The sequence below is a fragment of the Phodopus roborovskii genome, unplaced genomic scaffold, assembly GCF_943737965.1.
Source record: "Phodopus roborovskii unplaced genomic scaffold, PHOROB, whole genome shotgun sequence".
NCBI classification, from domain to species: Eukaryota; Metazoa; Chordata; class Mammalia; order Rodentia; family Cricetidae; genus Phodopus; species Phodopus roborovskii.
The window spans coordinates 840,178-859,174 of NW_026125778.1; the positions used below are offsets into that span (position 1 = coordinate 840,178).

General features: G+C 48.3%; 2 pseudogenes; both read left to right on the forward strand.

Moving 5' to 3' along the window:
- The first annotated feature begins 3,631 nt into the window (after positions 1-3,631).
- Positions 3,632-4,590, forward strand: LOC127217649 (melanoma-associated antigen 11-like; annotated as a pseudogene).
- A 5,583-nt stretch (positions 4,591-10,173) lies between these two features.
- LOC127217650 (heat shock transcription factor, X-linked member 3-like) lies at positions 10,174-11,819 on the forward strand (annotated as a pseudogene).
- The last annotated feature ends 7,178 nt before the right edge of the window (positions 11,820-18,997 follow it).

Sequence of the window (18,997 nt, forward strand, 5' to 3'; positions counted from 1 at the left end):
GGGTGACTGACCGCGTCTGGGCCATCGGGGTGACTGACCGCGTCTGGGCCATCGGGGTGACCGACCGCGTCTGGGCCGTCGGGGTGACTGACCGCGTCTGGGCCGTCGGGGTGACTGACCATGTCTGGGCCGTCGGGGTGACTGACCGCGTCATCTGGGCCGTCGGGGTGACTGACCTCGTCATCTGGGCCGTCGGGGTGACTGACCTCGTCATCTGGGCCGTCGGGGTGACTGACCGCGTCTGGGCCGTCGGGGTGACCGCATCATCTGGGCCGTCGGGGTGACTGACCGCGTCTGGGCTGTCGGGGTGACTGACCGTGTCTGGGCCGTCGGGGCCTCTTTAAGAACGGAGGGAAAGGTTTCAGACACTGCAGTCCCTGTTGACACTTTGCTTAGCAGCCACCTTCACCTAGGCCTGGACCTCTTGCTGGCGGCCACAGAGAGCATCCCAGACAGAGGCTCCGGCCAGCGCCAGGGGAACGGTCAGTCAGAAGCCACAGGGGACAGGGGACGACACTCCACAGATAGGGTCCCACGGTGTGTCGGCTGCGTCCCCGCACAGAGGCCTGCACCCAGTGGCGCCCGGTTGCTGCATTCAGCACGGAAGGAAGCCAGTCCCCAGTCAGTCAGTCACTGTGACAAAGACAGAGAGCACTGATTTTCTCTTCCGTGTGTGACTGTGTGTGTGTGAGTGTGTGTATGTGTGTGAGTGTGTATGTGTGTGAGTGTGTGTGTGTGCCTGTGTGTGAGTGCCTGTGTGTGAGTGTGTGTGTGTGTGCCTGTCTTTGTGCCTGTGTGTGTGTGTGTGCCTGTGTGTGTGGGTCTGTGTGTGTGTGTGTGCCTGTGTGTGAGTGCCTGTGTGAGTGTGTGTGAGTGTGTGTGTGTGTGTGAGTGTGTGTGTGTGAGTGTGTGTGTGTGTGTGCCTGTGTGTGTGTGTCTGTGTGTGTATGTGCCAGTGTGTGTGTGCCTGTGTGAGTGTGAGTGTGTGTGTGTGTGCCTGTGTGTGTGTGTGCCTGTGTGTGTGTGCCTGTGTGTGCGTGTGTGTGTGTGTGTGCCTGTGTGTGTGTGTCTGTGTGTGTATGTGCCAGTGTGTGTGTGCCTGTGTGAGTGTGTGTGTGTGAGTGTGTGTGCCTGTGTGTATGTGCCTGTGTGTGTGCCTTTTGAGACACTGTTTCTCTCTCTCACACTTGCCTGCCCTGGCTGCAAACTCGCTGAGATCTGCCTACACTGCCGCTCTGCTGCTGGGATCACTAGGCCTGTGCCGCCACCAGCAGCACTCTGCTGGAAGCAGAGATTTTTAAGGGGTGCGGTTACACCCCACAGTCGCTTTGCAGTCACTATGTACTTGGGAACCGAGTGGACTTAAGCAGCACCAGTCTGCCTGGGAGGTACCCAAATGGCATTTCTGCCTTGGTGTACTTGGAGGGACTCACCTGCTTCCCCTCCTCCACCAAGTACGCACTGTCCTTTGCTTCAGAATGTAGGATGTAGAGGAGGAGGACTCATCCTGGCGGTAAGGTCTCACTCAGATGTGTAGTGGTGAGGATCCAGGGCCACCAAAAAGGAAACAGTGAGATCTCTGGTCCAAGACATACCCAGGCAAGCAGCCCTTGCTGCCAGGGTAGACTAGATACTGGTGCCGACTGTGGACTCACTCAGACTGTCACCTCTGACTTAGACTGGGGTGATAAGGTGAGGGCTCAGAGTTGGCTTAGACCTGAAACATGGATGCGATCCGAGTGTCAGGAAGGTTGTCGTGAGGAATGAAGAGGAAGGAAAGCTTCAGGATGTGTGGGGGAATGCAGGGCCCCGCCCCTTTTGCCAGTCTCCAGAAGCCCGGGCCCCTGCAACCCAGAGGTGAGCCCTGTGCACTGCTGTCTCCTCTCTAGGAAGGTGAGCCTCTATCTACACCGAGCAGTACCACCACAGCCCGGAGGGGAGCAGTCTGCTTGCCACAGGAGGTATCCATCTTCCATCGTGAGTCCAGGTAAGCTGTCGTGGTCAGAAATGAACGTGGGAACAGGGTCCCTGTACCCCCAACAGAAGACTGTATGAAGCATGTATGCCCCTGTTCCTATGCCTGGGAGCCCCGAGTCGGGAGCTGCCGTGCCTGGCTTCCCTGGGCTGCATGACTTGGCTAGAGACCTCTCCCGGGAGTGATGACCCTCTTCCTAGGGTTGATATCAGGTCACCAGTGGCAGCCACGTCTGGACAGCAGAGGGAATCTGCAGGGCATGGACCTGGGTGAGGACTGGCTCTGAATCAGAGAGCAGAAGGACCGCACAGTCTGTTTATGACCCGGAGTCAGTTCTCCGGCTTTGATTTCTTGTGCTACACCTGGGAAGCACGTGGGTGTCTTTCTGAGATGGGGTTCTGCTGGGAAGCACGGGTCTCAAGAAGGAAGGCGAAGAAGCACTCAGGGTGGACGCAGCGAACACTTGTCCCAGCAGAGATGAGCCCAGGACACGTGGCCATCACTGCAGGTCCCCAGCAGGGGTGGATGGGCTGTGTTATCGGCTCCCTTATCACAGAGGTCACAGGGCCTGACACCTGTGGAACTTAGCCAGAGTGGGAGACCTTGTCCGAGCACACAGTCCTTGGTTAAGTGGGCGTCTGGGAAGTTTCTGGAAAAGACCCCGGGGTTAGTGAAGGAGACTCCTCCACTCCAGTGTGCAGACAGCAGCCCCACAAAAAGACTTTCCCGACCGAAGCACTGTCCCTCAGAGAGTCCTGAAGGGCCCTACTAAGAGCTCCTCGACCTGGGTCATCAGAGGGAGGCTTGGGTCTGTGAGGACTCCTGGTGAGGGTTGAGAGTCCCATCAGCCAAAGCATAGTACTGGCTACCTACCTGCCTTCCTGAGGGCTGTGGGAAAACAGAGGCACTTTGAGTGGATTCCTTCCCCTCCGCTAATCATTCTTTTTTCCTTTATTTCTCTCTCTCTCTCTCTCTCTCTCTCTCTCTCTCTCTCTCTCTCTCTCTCTCTCTCTCTCTCTCTCTTTCATTCTCACTCACAGGCCTAGGCTCTTGCCTTAAAGACCTTGGACCCAGGGATCACAGGGAAGGAAGGGCCTCAAGTAGCCATTCATCCAGGTGAGAATCGGGCTGGGGTACTGTGCTAGCCCAAATGACCCCCACTGAATTGAGGTGGCTCTTTCAGCCCCCATCCCCTACCGCCACTCCCTCCTCACCCGCCCACCAACCCTCGCCCACCCCCCACAATCCACACCCTCACCCCCACCCCTCCACCCCCGCCCACCTCCCCCCTGGCCTGCCCCCACACACCCCTCCCCACAACAGGTGTCAGAGGTGTGAGGTGACCTCACTGCCTTCTTGCACACAAGGAGACTTGTTCTGACACTTGCCCTCAGGCAAGAAGATGCATACACCCTGGGAACAGGGTCTCTTCCTCTGTGAATCTCTCAGAGGTACAAGCAGTACCAGAGTCCTTTGGCCTTGGAGCACGCCCCCACGCAAAATCCTCCAAAAACGACAGGCGCTTTTTGAGAGCAGCCTGAGGAATGGCTGTCAGAGTCCACTCACTCTCTCCCTTCCTCCCCCAGGCCTTCATCTGCCAGTCTTCATCTCTGTGACCTGAACCTTGACCTGACTGTGTTCCTCAGCAAACTCAGCATGGATCCTACTGAGAACAGCCAGAGCCTCAACCTCCCTGACAGCACTCAGTTCCAAAGGGAGGCAAGGAGCCAGGAGGGTGCCCAGGTCCCTGTAGCTGAGGTGGGGGAGGCTGAGGCCACTGCCACCGCCTCAGGGGATGTGTCTGCTGGAGGAATGCTCAGTTCTCCCCAGAGGGCTGAGAGAGCCTCCTCTCCTCCCAATGCCCTGGGCTCCATTGCAGGTGTATTGTCTACTGAGGCCTCTGGCAACCCATTAAGGAGAATGGCCAACCTAATGTTCATCCCACGGGATATACTAAACAGGAAAGTGATGAGTTTGGTGAAGTTGCTGCTCCTCAAGTATCAAATGAACCAGCTGGCAACTAAAGCAGAAATGCTGGACAGGATCACTCCTGATTATGAGATGTTCTTCCATGTGATCTCTTCGGAGGCCACTGATTGCATGTGGCTGTTGTTTGGCATCGAGGTTATGGAAGTGGACCCCGTGTCCACTCCTACTCTCTTGTCACTGCCCTGGGGATCACCTATGATGGGATGCAGCATGGTGCTCCGGGCATACCAAAGACAGGCCTGGTGATAATCATGCTGTGTATCATCTTCATAGGGGGCAATTGTGTCAGCGAGCAGGAGATTTGGCATCTCTTGAATTCCATGGGGCTGTATGCTGGGAGGAATCATTTCATGTACGGGGAGCCCAGGAGCCTCATCACTGAGCATTTTGTGCAGGAAGGGTACTTGGAGTACAGGCAGGTGCCAGGCAGCAATCCTCCTAGCCACGAGTTCCTGTGGGGCCCAAGGGCCCACGCAGAAACCACCAAGATGAAAATACTGAATTATTTTGCCAGCATAGTTAGGCGGGATCCCAGATCCTACCCCTCCAGGTATGCGGAGGCTTTGGCAGATGAGCTACAGAGGCTCCGTGCCCGAATCACCCAGCAGAGGATACCACTGCCCTGAGCAGCACACATTCTACTGTCCTCGCAGTTTCCAACCAATAGCAGATGAGGCAGAGTCAGAGCTCTAAGGACTTGGACCTTCACCAGAGTGCTGCCGATAGGCATCCTTGTTACTTCAAACTGTTGCTACTGTTACTACAAGGTTCACTAGCTGGAGATGTTTTAAGTTTAAGAATACAATTTGTAACTGACCTGTTGTTGTTGTTCCCGGGTAGGAGAATATTGTTATTTTTGTAAACAGTTGAGAATGGCATGTCTAATTTGAAATGGGTGTCAAGACACTATGACATTCTAATTGGAATTACCCTGGCAATGGGAAATAACTTGTCATTTTCATGAAAAAAAAAGAATAAAATTGTTATCTTTTATTTTCTTTCTAACTTTAGTCTCCTCTTCGGGGTAACTAGTGAAAATGAAAGCAAGAGTGAGGTGAAGGCAATCTCCTCCCCAAATCTCCACTGAGCCAGTGGTCACCCGCTCTGTGAAAGGCGCTCTGTGAAAGGAAAGGACCCGCGTTAGCATGGAGATGTAAGGAAAGGCCTATCTACCCTTTTTCCATGGAAAGGTCGAGTTCAACATCAACAGCCCTTTCAGGAAGAAAGTGAAAATTCCCTTTAGATCACGAATATAAGTGCGGGAAGTCTGGTGGGCGGTCCGCTAGCGTGAGTATTTCCATATTAGTGGTGTGAGTCAAGGATGTTACAGGTATCAGAAATAATTAACCAGGACCAGGCCCTTTGAGGTGTGAGCTACTTATGGCTGAGAGATGGAAAAGTGCTCAGAGCCACTGCCGTTTCTGGTGGACTTTGCATGGAGAACTCAGGCTGGGGTGTCACTCAGTGATGGAATACTTGGATAACACATACAGCTAGGAGGTATCCTCAACACCTCAAAGCACAAAACCAAACTGTACAGTGAAGAATCATGTTCTGGAACTAGAGTTACAGATGAACACAGCACATGTATGGCATAATTTACCCCCACACTGTGCAAGGGATTCTGGACCCGTGTGGCAGAATTATGGGAATGTGAGGCCATAACTCCCAGGCAGACACACACACACACACACACACACACACACACACAGAGAGAGAGAGAGAGAGAGAGAGAGAGAGAGAGAGAGAGACAGAGACAGAGAGAGAGAGGGAGAGGGAGAGATGCCTACTAAGAGAAATTTAAATGCTTGTGATGTCTTCGTTTTGTGCCTGCATGTTAATGTGTAACAGAAGAGTGTACCAGATTTCATGGAACCAGAGTTACAGCTGGTTGCAAGTCTCCATGTAAGTGATGGAAACAGAACCTTTGTCCTCTGCAAGAGCAGCAAGGGCCTAGTCAAAGCTCTAGCCCCAGGCAAGGTTAAGTTAAAAACAACAACAACAACAAAAACCATTTCTCTGTGTATACTTGAGAATGAGGGTAGATGCATGCCTGGGCTCAGTGCTGACAGAGATGCCAGAGGACATAACTCAAGTTGGGTCTCCCTTCTACCTTGTGATGGCAAGAACTGCCTTGTTTCTGCTGCTGCTGTGTGGTGTAGTCCAGGCTGGCTGGCCCTGGAGATGCTGGCCCACTGTGGCTCTCCTCCCAACTCCCCAGAGTAGTGCTGGGATTACAGAGGCACCGAGTTTCCTCACCCCATGTATGCAGCTCAGGGAGACTCAGATGAGATCCCCGGGCATGAGCAGCTACCACTTTTATCATCTGATTCCACCTCCCCAGCCATAAAATCCATTTTCGCTCAGTAATCTCCAGTGCACCCAGACTTCAGTATGTGTCCAACGAGTGGGAGGATTTAGTGAAGTTTACTCATGAAATATCATTCTGGCTCGTTAGCTATCCTGTGTCCCACCTTTCACTATAGTTGTCACTCAAGGCACTTGCGCCAGGACTTTTCCATGCAGGACACACATGCTGACAAGCAGTCCATTAACCAGGGGAGGAACCCCGAGGCTCCCAGCATTGGGAATGTGCCTGGTTCCTGCCTACCAAATTGCAGGCCCGAGAGGAGGCCAGAGGTCCACATGAACCCGTAATTCAGGCAGGTCTCACACTACCACACCGAGGTCATACCTCTGACAAAACAGGGCTCTTCCGGGTTCTCCATAATGTCTTATCTGTGGTGTTATCATCAGCACAGCATCTGTACCTGAATCTACTGCAGTTTCAGCTACTGACTGAGCTCTGAGAACACTGCCCAGCAGTAGCCTGGGCCAAGGCCTGCCAGTGAAACACCACTTGGTGGAAAACGTAGGGGCATATATATCCAAGCATAAGGCCTGAGACAGCTGGGAAAAGTTCCAGACATGGAGCCACACACAGCTTCCTAGCAACCACAAGCTCTCAGCAGGAGGCTTGACCCCCGTGGACGAACAACAGGGGCTGCAGCCCACAACCAGTGGGGGGAGCCTGCTGGACAGACCTCAGGGGGACCTGAGCCTGCCACCAACACCACATGCTAAGCAGAGCCACAGAAGGAGACCGCACATGCACAGAAGGGCAGTGCACAAAGGCTAAAAGTAGCATTTTCCTGGAGCCACGGTGGGAAGAGGCCTCAGTCTCTCTGGCAGGCTTGTGAATGTTCCAATGTGACCAGGGCTTACTGTAAGGCCAGACTCTGTGGGTGGCCTGTCCCTTTAAGGCTTGGCTTATTTGGTCAGACACTGGCTGCAAGAGCAAGAAAGCCAGGTCCACACCAGAAACCCTCTGAACAGGTACAGTATGCTTTAAATGTGCTATAGTGCTGAAGAAAGGAAAGAAAATGGTATAGACAGTAGTCGGAAAAATAATGTGACAATAATAAAGTCAGGTATTAAAGACTGAACAAAGTAAGATAGAAAGAATAAGCCATGTAAGGATGGGAAACAACAATAATAAAGGGCATTTGAAGAGTACACAGTTCTTTATTTTCTTAAAATTCTTTAATGCTAATGAGCAAAAAAGAGCAACTGCTGAGAGATATTGGATTATGGGGGAATCTACTAAACTAAACCAGCATATATATTTTAAGGATGCCTTAACTTCACAATGGAAGTTGGGAAGTGCATTGCACTGGGGGAGAGGTTACTGTTGTTACAGGAATAGCAGCAGGTAGTCATGGATCTGGACACCCAACAGACCAGAAAGCATGTCCAGGCCCTCTCAAATCAACCCGCTGTGCCTCCTGAGTGAAAGTAAATGTCTAAGAGGTACCAGAGAGTTCCATACAGCCTTGACTGCTATGAAACAGCCAGCTACCCCCAAAATTGGCAGCACCCCAGCCCAGCTTTTTCTGGCCCCCAAAGTCTTGATGATTTGGTGCCCCGAATTCCTGACTTAACTGACACCCCCTATTTAATCTCACTCCTTTTCCCCAATAAACTCCATGTTGGTTTGGTTGAGTACAGTGATTCGTGTTCAGTGCCCGGAGCTGCAGCAAACAACAGTTATGTCTTTGTTTACATAGGAAACAAAAACAAAAAGAAAAAAAAACATGGATTCCTTCAATATCGATATAGATCAGATTTGACCATGAAAAACCTACTGAAAATCTTGACTACAGACATGAAGAAAGAAACCAAGAAAAACTACAAGACAAGTGACATCTATGCTGATCTCTCTACATGGGTACAGCTCTGAGACTAGATGAGACATAATAACTCTTGTTGGTTATAGAGCCCAATTAACTTACCATCATATTTTGTCCTTTCATATGGCTTGGATAGAGGTTTGGTTATACAGCTCAATAAATTTACAAGTTGACAGATGCGTTTTACCTGCTGAGACATAAAACAGAAAATTATCTTTAACTGACTTATCTACAGCACTCATTCAATACTCGTGTTTCTGCAGATTTGCATGTTACCTTTCAAAGTTTGTATGCTTTCAGAACGAAAGTACAGGGATTTATATGAAAACTGTAGGACAAGGCTGAACTTTTATTTATTTACTTATTTATTTATTAGGATTTTGCTTGGTCCCAAGCCACATGCATAAGGCTGAGTTTTCCCATTTTCGAAGTGCCAGCTTGGTTCATTGTGGGTCACTGTTTCCTTAGCAAAGTCAGACATGGTAAAGGAACTCACCATTCCCATGTGACTCCTCAGAACAGGAATGATGTAAACCAAGCTGCTCACGGTGGCCATAGGCTGTGATTGCATCTACATCAACCAAATGGGTAATGGCACTTTAAAACCTGTGAATTTCACAATCCCTCTCTACCCAAGGGACCAAACCCTCTATGTTATGTGAGTAGTCAGCACAGTTCATAAGATAGTGCTGTGTACTACGAGCAGATTCCCTGCCAGCCGTGTCTCTCCCACAGCCACTTGAGCCCTCATGTAACACACAGAGACACTGTATTAGATATAAAGCTGTTGGCCTGTTACCAGCGTTTCTCGTTGGCTAGCTCTGCCTTAAATATTGACCCATTTCTATCATTCTAAACGTTTCTTCGTGGTCTTATCTTACCGAAGAGAGGGTCCGGATCTTAAGTCCCTACAGCTGTGGGTGTGGCACATGCCTTTCATCCTAGCACTTGGGAGGCAGAGGCAAGAGGATCTCTGTGCGTTTGAGGCCAGCCTGAACTACGGAGATAGTTCTAGGACTGCCAAGGCTACAAAGAGAAACCCGGTCTTAGAGGGGGAAAATATGGTGCCTTGGCCTGGGTGTCAAATGTCTTTCAGCAGTCAATTGTGAGAAGTCCTTATTGTATGTGTGTGTCCTGTGACAGTTTCCTAAGTGTATGCATTGCACTCTGCAGGTACTCATTCCCCCATGTACACTCTCTTGTCGCCCTGTCACCCCTCTCTCCTTCCTACGGGTCCCTTTTCCACACTGTTTGGAGATACCAATGCAAGGCCAATATAGAGTAATGTGGTGGGACAAGGAGAAGGCACAAATTAAGGCTAGACCACTTGGGGACAGAGAGATGGCCCAGTGATTAAGAGCACTCAGTGCTGTTCCAGAGAACCCGGGTTCAATTCCCAGAACCAACATAGTAGCCCGCTGCTATCTATAACTCCAGTTCCAGGGTACCTGACACCTTCAATTCAATGCACATAAAATAAAAGACTATAGTAACAACAACAACAACAACAACAACAACAATAATAATAATAATAAAGGCTAGACAACTCTGCTTTGGAGGTATGGTCGTCTTTCAGCCTTTCTTTCCTGAGCAGTTTTCATATTCCCAACCCTTGGACTAATTGTGGGCTGGTCCCTGAGCAAAGAGGGGAACCTAAGAAACAGCCCCCTGCACCCCCACCCTGAGGAGTGACAAAGAGATGGTAACTGTTTCTGAACTGGTGCAGGGTGGGTCAGATGTGCCTGCCAGGACACATGAGACTGTTCTGGAAGCCTGCACAATTTCGTATACTTTTTGAAAACTCCCCTACAGTGAGACAAAACTCATTCTCCAGACTGGCTGTGGGACACCTGTGACATCATATGACAAACAAAGGGAATGATGAATTCAGCAGGTGATAACCACAGTACTGATGCTCAAACTCAGTGGCTTCTAATTGGTGGACATCTCTATGGGGAAGCAAATGCAGTCTGGACTCTTTTGGGGGATGTAAGTGGTCTGCAGTCCAGAATACTTCTGATGTCCAGTCAGAGTGTGGCCATGAACTATGTATGCCACCAACCTGGTCCTACCTGTTAGCCAAGAGCCAGGAAGAGAGACCCCATCTGACACTTCTTCTGAGCCACTGGTGTATACAAGAGAGAGTTTGGTGAGTCAAGGTGACCAAGTGGGGACACAAAATCAATCCATCCAAGAGAGACTCAGACCTGAAGACCAAAGCCATCGTACAGCCAGTGAGGAAGGTGACACCAACCTCCTCAGTCTATGCTTCCCCAGGAAGATCTGGACCATAGTGCAGAACGAACGAGGCCTTCCAGTCTGTGAACTGGAGTGACAACGGACACAGCACCATGACTGAGGTAGACCTGTTTCAGAGAGAGGTCCTTCACCGCAGGGATACAGGAAAGGTTTTTGAAGCAGAAAGCCTGACTAGATTCCTTCGCCAGCTCTACCGGTATGGGTTCAGAAAGATTCGCCAAAAGGATTCTGAGCTCCAGTCTGGAGAAAACAGGAAAACGATGGTAAAGTACAAAGTTGTTCTTGCCACCACTGTTGCTGATGAGCACATCTTCTTGTGTGCACACCCCAGGAGTGAAGTGCTTTAAGCTCCTCATTTGGCAGGGGATGTTGTTTACTGATTGGTGAAAGTAATAGACTTTGACATTAAACTCTAGGCTGCCCCTTAGGTGTTGGCAGGCAGGCAGGCAGACAGGCAGCAGGCAGGCAGGCAGGCAGGCAGGCAGGCAGGCAGGCAGCAGGCAGGCAGGCAGGCAGGCAGCAGGCAGGCCCTGAGAAGCCAGTTAGTGTCACATACATAGTCAACACCTTCACCTGTGACTCATTTCTCTTTCCTGGCTGGGGTCCTGGGCCAGCACATAACTCATCTTGCCTGCAGCCCCAGTCATTTTCTCCATCACAAAAGATGACCAGTATAATGCAGAGGGGTGGTGTAGCTATATTACCAATTGACCAACGAGTCCATTTTGTTTCAGATCTACCACAACGTCAACCCTCAGAGAGACAAACAAGAGCTCCTACAGAGTATCAGGAGGAACAAATTCTGAAACCTGTTTCTGTTGAGCGAAGCACAATCTCCAGTCACAAGTGCAGCTGAACAAGGGCCAAGTCCAAAGAAGATGAAGCTTCTCCCTACCATACATTCCCCAAGGTTCCACAAGATGGAGGATGATGACATGAAGTCCCAGAAGGGGGACCAACAACCAGACACCAGCAGTACCAGCAGCCAAGCTTCTTCCCACTGCGCCTTCTAGTACTGACATTCAGAGCAACATCCCTGTAAGTACCCCAGACAACTGTCCACCTCAGGAGACAAGGGGCCCACGTGGAGAGGACACCTCTGATGATACGGTCCCTCCTTTAACTACTGCTAAAATGGGAGGGGCTGGGCATGTGCCCAGTAGCTCCTCAGGGTACCCTCAGGCATGGGTATGTGATGTCTGTGTACAACACTTGCACTTCCATCCTGAAAGCTGCCCTCTCAGCCATATCCCTAAGTGAGTCCACCATGGAGGAATAGGAGCAGGAGCCGGAAGAGGAGGAAGAGGGGGGAGGGGGAGGAAGAGGATGAGGAATACTCAGAAAACACGTGTAATGTCTGTGCACTGTTCAAAACCAAACAACTTCATAAACTCGCAGGCCACTAAAGATAGAAAACTCACCTTCTTTCTGAAAAGATCCAATTTTTGTTCTTACTGAATAAAAACAGATCTCGTGGTGGTAAATAAACATGTTAAATTGGAGCCTGGGGTCTGTGTGCTACCACCCTGTGCTCTGTTCCCAGGGCCCTGGCTTCCACACCATCCTGTCCTCCCTGCCCTGTCATGGACAGCAGCAGCGTCTTCATTCCCTCAGCAAACTGAGTGCAGAAGGGTAGGGAACCTGACCTGCTGGTGTCACCTCACACCACTGTGGTGTCTGGAAGCAGGACATTCCATTCCCCTGGGGCTGCTCCCCCAACTGAGGCTGTTGTTCATATAGAATAATAAGGCACATGTTTCCAATTCGCAAAAAAGTTTACTTTACTCAGCTGTACAGGACATATGCTTGGTCTCGGGTATATGAGAGGTATGTAGGTAGGAATTATGTCAGGAAGTATGATTGATCCTCATTGGACAAGGTGTGATGTACCTAGCCTTATGTATTTTTCTCATTAGTCCTCTGCATAATGTGACTTTTCGCCTTTTTCCCTTGAATGGATCTGGCCAGAGTTCATCATCCTGGCTAGTATTCAATTAAAGCTTACTTCAAACTTGGCTCAAAATTGTGGTAGTGATCTTACTCTCTCCTTGTGGGTTTAGTCACTACTATGTCGTGGACCATGAGATACAGGCCATTGCTCTTAGTACTTGAGAGTAGGTTTGGGGTAACTGCTGAAAGCATGAGGAAAATAGACAGAAACTTTGGAAAAGAACTGGCAAAATATTGCTACAAAATGTTCACCACCTAACTCTTCTCAAGCAACCTCAAGCCATTATTGCTAGATTTAAGACTTTTAAGATAAGGAATTGCTGGGTGAGAGCTACCCTTCCTTGCCTGGGGGAACTTTTCCTAAGGGCTCTTGCACTGTAGAAGTATGATCTTCTCCATCTGCTGTAGGATGATCCCTCTTTTATGCTGTGGATACTTGTTGTTCTCCTACATTGACAATATAAGCTAAATTGACTTATAGCCAGGCAGAATAAAGCTAGGCAGGAAAGCCAGAGACCCCGGGGGAAAAAGTGTAGAGTCAAGAGTGATACAAGCCAGTCACCCAAGAAGCAGGATGCCAGAGGACCAGTAAAGCCACCTCCACATGGTATTACATACATTAATAGAAATGGGTTAATTTAAATGTAAGAACCAGTTAGCAAAAGCCTGATTTATAAGCCAAATAGTATGTAATTAATGTTAAGCCTCTGAGTGATTATTTAAAAGTGGCTGCCAGAAGGGGCGGGAAGTAGAAACCTCTGTTTATATCTGTAGAGTCTCCTCTTCATTGCAGATTTGCCAGGGCATTGGTGTCGATTCGGTGCCTGGCCCCAGGCTTGACACCTGGTCCCCTGGATGCAGTCCATGTACTCACTGCCTGGGTTTCCACAGAAACAATGACATGGGAAAGCACATACAGGGCCCCAGACATTAAACACTATTTATCTGTGCAATCCAGACGACAGCAGGCAACCAAAAGAAGCTTTAGCACAAAAATCATCTTCTGGCAGTTTTCCTTTCCCCTAAAGGCCAAGGTACTTGAGGCTGTTTCAGCAAGGGTCTGGAAGCACACCAGGAGGAATGTCCTCAATGTCATGCCCTTCTTGAGTGCATAGCATTCTGCGTGGCTCAGGGAACAGCTCCTAGTGGGGGCCATATCCAGCATGCCAATGGTGGCTCAGTATTGCTTTGGCTTTAGGGTGTGCACTGTGATGGTGAGTTGTGAGGGAAATATTTAGCTGCCATCTCAGCACCCTTATGTCCCCTCTCCAGAGTCCACAGTGGTCACAGCCTCCTCCCCAAAGGGAAGAGAAATCTACTTGGAATATATCCTTGTCCCCTGTCCTAGGTATGGGCTGCTAGTGCATGGAGTCTGAAACCAGATTCTCTTGCCTCAGCTGCTCATTGAGTATAATTTAAAAATTGTGAAACAAAACAAAGCAAAACAAAACAACAAAAAAAAACCCTGCTGGCAACAATTTTATTTTCCTGCAGGTTTATGGATTATAAAATTTTATGTTTTTTGGCCTCTAAATTATATATACACATATTAATTTGTAACTTAATTACTTTATAAGCAAAAATAGTAGTTACAATTTACCAGTTTTTTGCCTCAATCTACAGACACAAGCAAACTAATTATAAAACAACATAACACCCTCTGTCTAAAATCTTTTAGTAGTAATTCCAAATATGCCTGCCTAATAATATCAGAGCTGGCATTTTAAGTAGGGTATTTGATTGTACTGTGAAACTTGATCAGGGAGCTGAGCCAGCAAGCTATTGAAAGGAATTAATAATAGAGTGCAAAGAGAGGTCAAAGGAGTACGACAGGGAACATTCAAAGACTGAAAGGTAACCCAGTTGCTGGAGTGATGGCTTAGTGCTTAATAATACTTGTTGCTTTACCAGAAGTCATGAGTTCAATTCCCAGTGACCATGTGATGGCTCACCATCCATAATGAGATCTGGTTCCCTCTTCTGGCCTTCTGGAACACATGCAGGAAGAACACTGAATATATAATAAACAATAAGTCTTTTAAAAAAGATTAAAAAAATGAAAAGTAACCCTAAATTTTACCGATCCATGGATCCATCCTCTAGCCTCGGGGAAATGAAACTAAATGACTTGATTGAAATTTAAAAGTGATACTTTGCAACTGCCCAGAGACCAGGTAGAAAGGGGTGAGAGTTGTTATCCAATACCTATGCTGTCTCTCTGAAACTGTTAAGTGTGTTTAATTTTTTTAGTTGAATCTTTATTTTATGTATGTACAGTCATCTTGCCTGCATGTATGTCTGATTACCACATGAGTTCAGTGCCTCTGGATACCAGAAGAGGAATCAGATCCTGTGGAGCTAGGTTACAGGTAGTTGCTTGTGGGCTGCCTGCCATGTGGATGGTGGAAATTGAACCTGGGTACTCTGCAAAAACAGTGTTCTGACCTGCTGGGAAATCTCTCCAGCCCCATGAGGTAATGTCATTCTTTACCTCTTGGTGAGCTTTATGTTAAGACCAGAATTGCCCTGAAATACATATATCTTTAGTGTCCAGTCTGGTAGAAGCTTTTACATTCATAACTAGGCATGCCACTGCAAAGAATTCTGGGGAAAGCTGATAGGAAGGGTTTTCCTTTTGAATCAATGACAGCTTGGTGCACTGCTCCGGAAATTGTGTTATTCTCTCAGGATGTTAACAATAGTCCCTTTCCTTTAGACAATGAACCTTCACCTGTGAGTCCCTGATGTGAAACAACTGACCATGCTTACCAAAACTGCAACAGGTGCATTGGTCCATGTGAAAGAGTTACAGGGAGCACAGGGTGTCCTTCTGGCCTACAGAATAAACATCACCAGTTTCAGACATTAGACACGGATGCAGAAGTAGAACAGGCACGCAACGCATGAACACAGAACAGTTTTGGGACTGGGCAGACACTTCCACACTGGAACACTCGGCTATCCAGATGCACTCAGGGACAGTCCACAAATTCTTTTGACATTCACACACACTTGTACCTTTCATTCAAAGCTGTTTTTGGTAAGTGACAGTGGCCTTGTGGAGGATCACTCTTTTTGAAGCCTGATCAGACATTATTATTATTATTATGATTGTTACACTGGTAACAGGCCAACAGCTTTAATGAACCAAGCTAGCTGGCACTTCGAAAATGGGAAAACTCAGCCTTATGCATGTGGCTTGGGACCATGCAAAATGCTAATAAATAAATAAGTAAATAAATAAAAGTTCAGCCTTGTCCTACAGTTTTCATATAAATCCCTGTACTTTCGTTCTGAAAGCATACAAACTTTGAAAGGTAACATGCAAATCTGCAGAAACACGAGTATTGAATGAGTGCTGTAGATAAGTCAGATAATTTTCTGTTTTATGTCTCAGCAGGTAAAACGCATCTGTCAACTTGTAAATTTATTGAGCTGTATAACCAAACCTCTATCCAAGCCATATGAAAGGACAAAATATGATGGTAAGTTAATTGGGCTCTATAACCAACAAGAGTTATTATGTCTCATCTAGTCTCAGAGCTGTACCCATGTAGAGAGATCAGCATAGATGTCACTTGTCTTGTAGTTTTTCTTGGTTTCTTTCTTCATGTCTGTAGTCAAGATTTTCAGTAGGTTTTTCATGGTCAAATCTGATCTATATCGATATTGAAGGAATCCATGTTTTTTTTTTCTTTTTGTTTTTGTTTCCTATGTAAACAAAGACATAACTGTTGTTTGCTGCAGCTCCGGGCACTGAACACGAATCACTGTACTCAACCAAACCAACATGGAGTTTATTGGGGAAAAGGAGTGAGATTAAATAGGGGGTGTCAGTTAAGTCAGGAATTCGGGGCACCAAATCATCAAGACTGAGGGGATGTTGACCATCTTTGGGGGCCAGAAAAAGCTGGGCTGGGGTGCTGCCAATTTTGGGGGTAGCTGGCTGTTTCATAGCAGTCAAGGCTGTATGGAACTCTCTGGTACCTCTTAGACATTTACTTTCACACAGGAGGCACAGCGGGTTGATTTGAGAGGGCCTGGACATGCTTTCTGGTCTGTTGGGTGTCCAGATCCATGACTACCTGCTGCTATTCCTGTAACAACAGTAACCTCTCCCCCAGTGCAATGCACTTCCCAACTTCCATTGTGAAGTTAAGGCATCCTTAAAATATATATGCTGGTTTAGTTTAGTAGATTCCCCCATAATCCAATATCTCTCAGCAGTTGCTCTTTTTTGCTCATTAGCATTAAAGAATTTTAAGAAAATAAAGAACTGTGTACTCTTCAAATGCCCTTTATTATTGTTGTTTCCCATCCTTACATGGCTTATTCTTTCTATCTTACTTTGTTCAGTCTTTAATACCTGACTTTATTATTGTCACATTATTTTTTCCGACTACTGTCTATACCATTTTCTTTCCTTTCTTCAGCACTATAGCACATTTAAAGCATACTGTACCTGTTCAGAGGGTTTCTGGTGTGGACCTGGCTTTCTCTGCTCTTGCAGCCAGTGTCTGACCAAATAAGCCAAGCCTTAAAGGGACAGGCCACCCACAGAGTCTGGCCTTACAGTAAGCCCTGGTCACATTGGAACATTCACAAGCCTGCCAGAGAGACTGAGGCCTCTTCCCACCGTGGCTCCAGGAAAATGCTACTTTTAGCCTTTGTGCACTGCCCTTCTGTGCATGTGCGGTCTCCTTCTGTGGCTCTGCTTAGCATGTGGTGTTGGTGGCAGGCTCAGGTCCCCTGAGGTCTGTCCAGCAGGCTCCCCCCACTGGTTGTGGGCTGCAGCCCCTGTTGTTCGTCCACGGGGGTCAAGCCTCCTGCTGAGAGCTTGTGGTTGCTAGGAAGCTGTGTGTGGCTCCATGTCTGGAACTTTTCCCAGCTGTCTCAGGCCTTATGCTTGGATATATATGCCCCTACGTTTTCCACCAAGTGGTGTTTCACTGGCAGGCCTTGGCCCAGGCTACTGCTGGGCAGTGTTCTCAGAGCTCAGTCAGTAGCTGAAACTGCAGTAGATTCAGGTGCAGATGCTGTGCTGATGATAACACCACAGATAAGACATTATGGAGAACCCGGAAGAGCCCTGTTTTGTCAGAGGTATGACCTCGGTCTGGTGGTGTGAGACCTGCCTGAATTACGGGTTCATGCGGACCTCTGGCCTCCTCTCGGGCCTGCAATTTGGTAGGCAGGAACCAGGCACATTCCCAATGCTGGGAGCCTCGGGGTTCCTCCCCTGGTTAATGGACTGCTTGTCAGCATGTGTGTCCTGCAAGGAAAAATCCTGGCGCAAGTGCCTTGAGTGACAACTATAGTGAAAGGTGGGACACAGGATAGCTAACGAGCCAGAATGATATTTCATGAGTAAACTTCACTAAATCCTCCCACTCGTTGGACACATACTGAAGTCTGGGTGCACTGGAGATTACTGAGCGAAAATGGATTTTATGGCTGGGGAGGTGAATCAGATGATAAAAGTGGTAGCTGCTCATGCCCGGGGATCTCATCTGAGTCTCCCTGAGCTGCATACATGGGATGAGGAAACTCGGTGCCTCTGTAATCCCAGCACTACTCTGGTGAGTTGGGAGGAGAGCCACAGTGGGCCAGCATCTCCAGGGCCAGCCAGCCTGGACTACACCACACAGCAGCAGCAGAAACAAGGCAGTTCTTGCCATCACAAGGTAGAAGGGAGACCCAACTTGAGTTATGTCCTCTGGCATCTCTGTCAGCACTGAGCCCAGGCATGCATCTACCCTCATTCTCAAGTATACACAGAGAAATGGTTTTTGTTGTTGTTGTTGTTTTTAACTTAACCTTGCCTGGGGCTAGAGCTTTGACTAGGCCCTTGCTGCTCTTGCAGAGGACAAAGGTTCTGTTTCCATCACTTACATGGAGACTTGCAACCAGCTGTAACTCTGGTTCCATGAAATCTGGTACACTCTTCTGTTACACATTAACATGCAGGCACAAAACGAAGACATCACAAGCATTTAAATTTCTCTTAGTAGGCATCTCTCCCTCTCCCCTCTCTCTCTCTGTCTCTGTCTCTGTCTCTCTCTCTCTCTCTCTCTCTCTCTCTCTGTGTGTGTGTGTGTGTGTGTGTGTGTGTCTGCCTGGGAGTTATGGCCTCACATTCCCATAATTCTGCCACATGGGTCCAGAATCCCTTGCACAGTGTGGGGGTAAATTATGCCATACATGTGCTGTGTTCATCTGTAACTCTAGTTCCAGAACATGATTCTTCACTGTACAGTTTGGTTTTGTGCTTTGAGGTGTTGAGGATACCTCCTAGCTGTATGTGTTATCCAAGTATTCCATCACTGAGTGACACCCCAGCCTGAGTTCTCCATGCAAAGTCCACCAGAAACGGCAGTGGCTCTGAGCACTTTTCCATCTCTCAGCCATAAGTAGCTCACACCTCAAAGGGCCTGGTCCTGGTTAATTATTTCTGATACCTGTAACATCCTTGACTCACACCACTAATATGGAAATACCCACGCTAGCGGACCGCCCACCAGACTTCCCGCACTTATATTCGTGATCTAAAGGGAATTTTCACTTTCTTCCTGAAAGGGCTGTTGATGTTGAACTCGACCTTTCCATGGAAAAAGGGTAGATAGGCCTTTCCTTA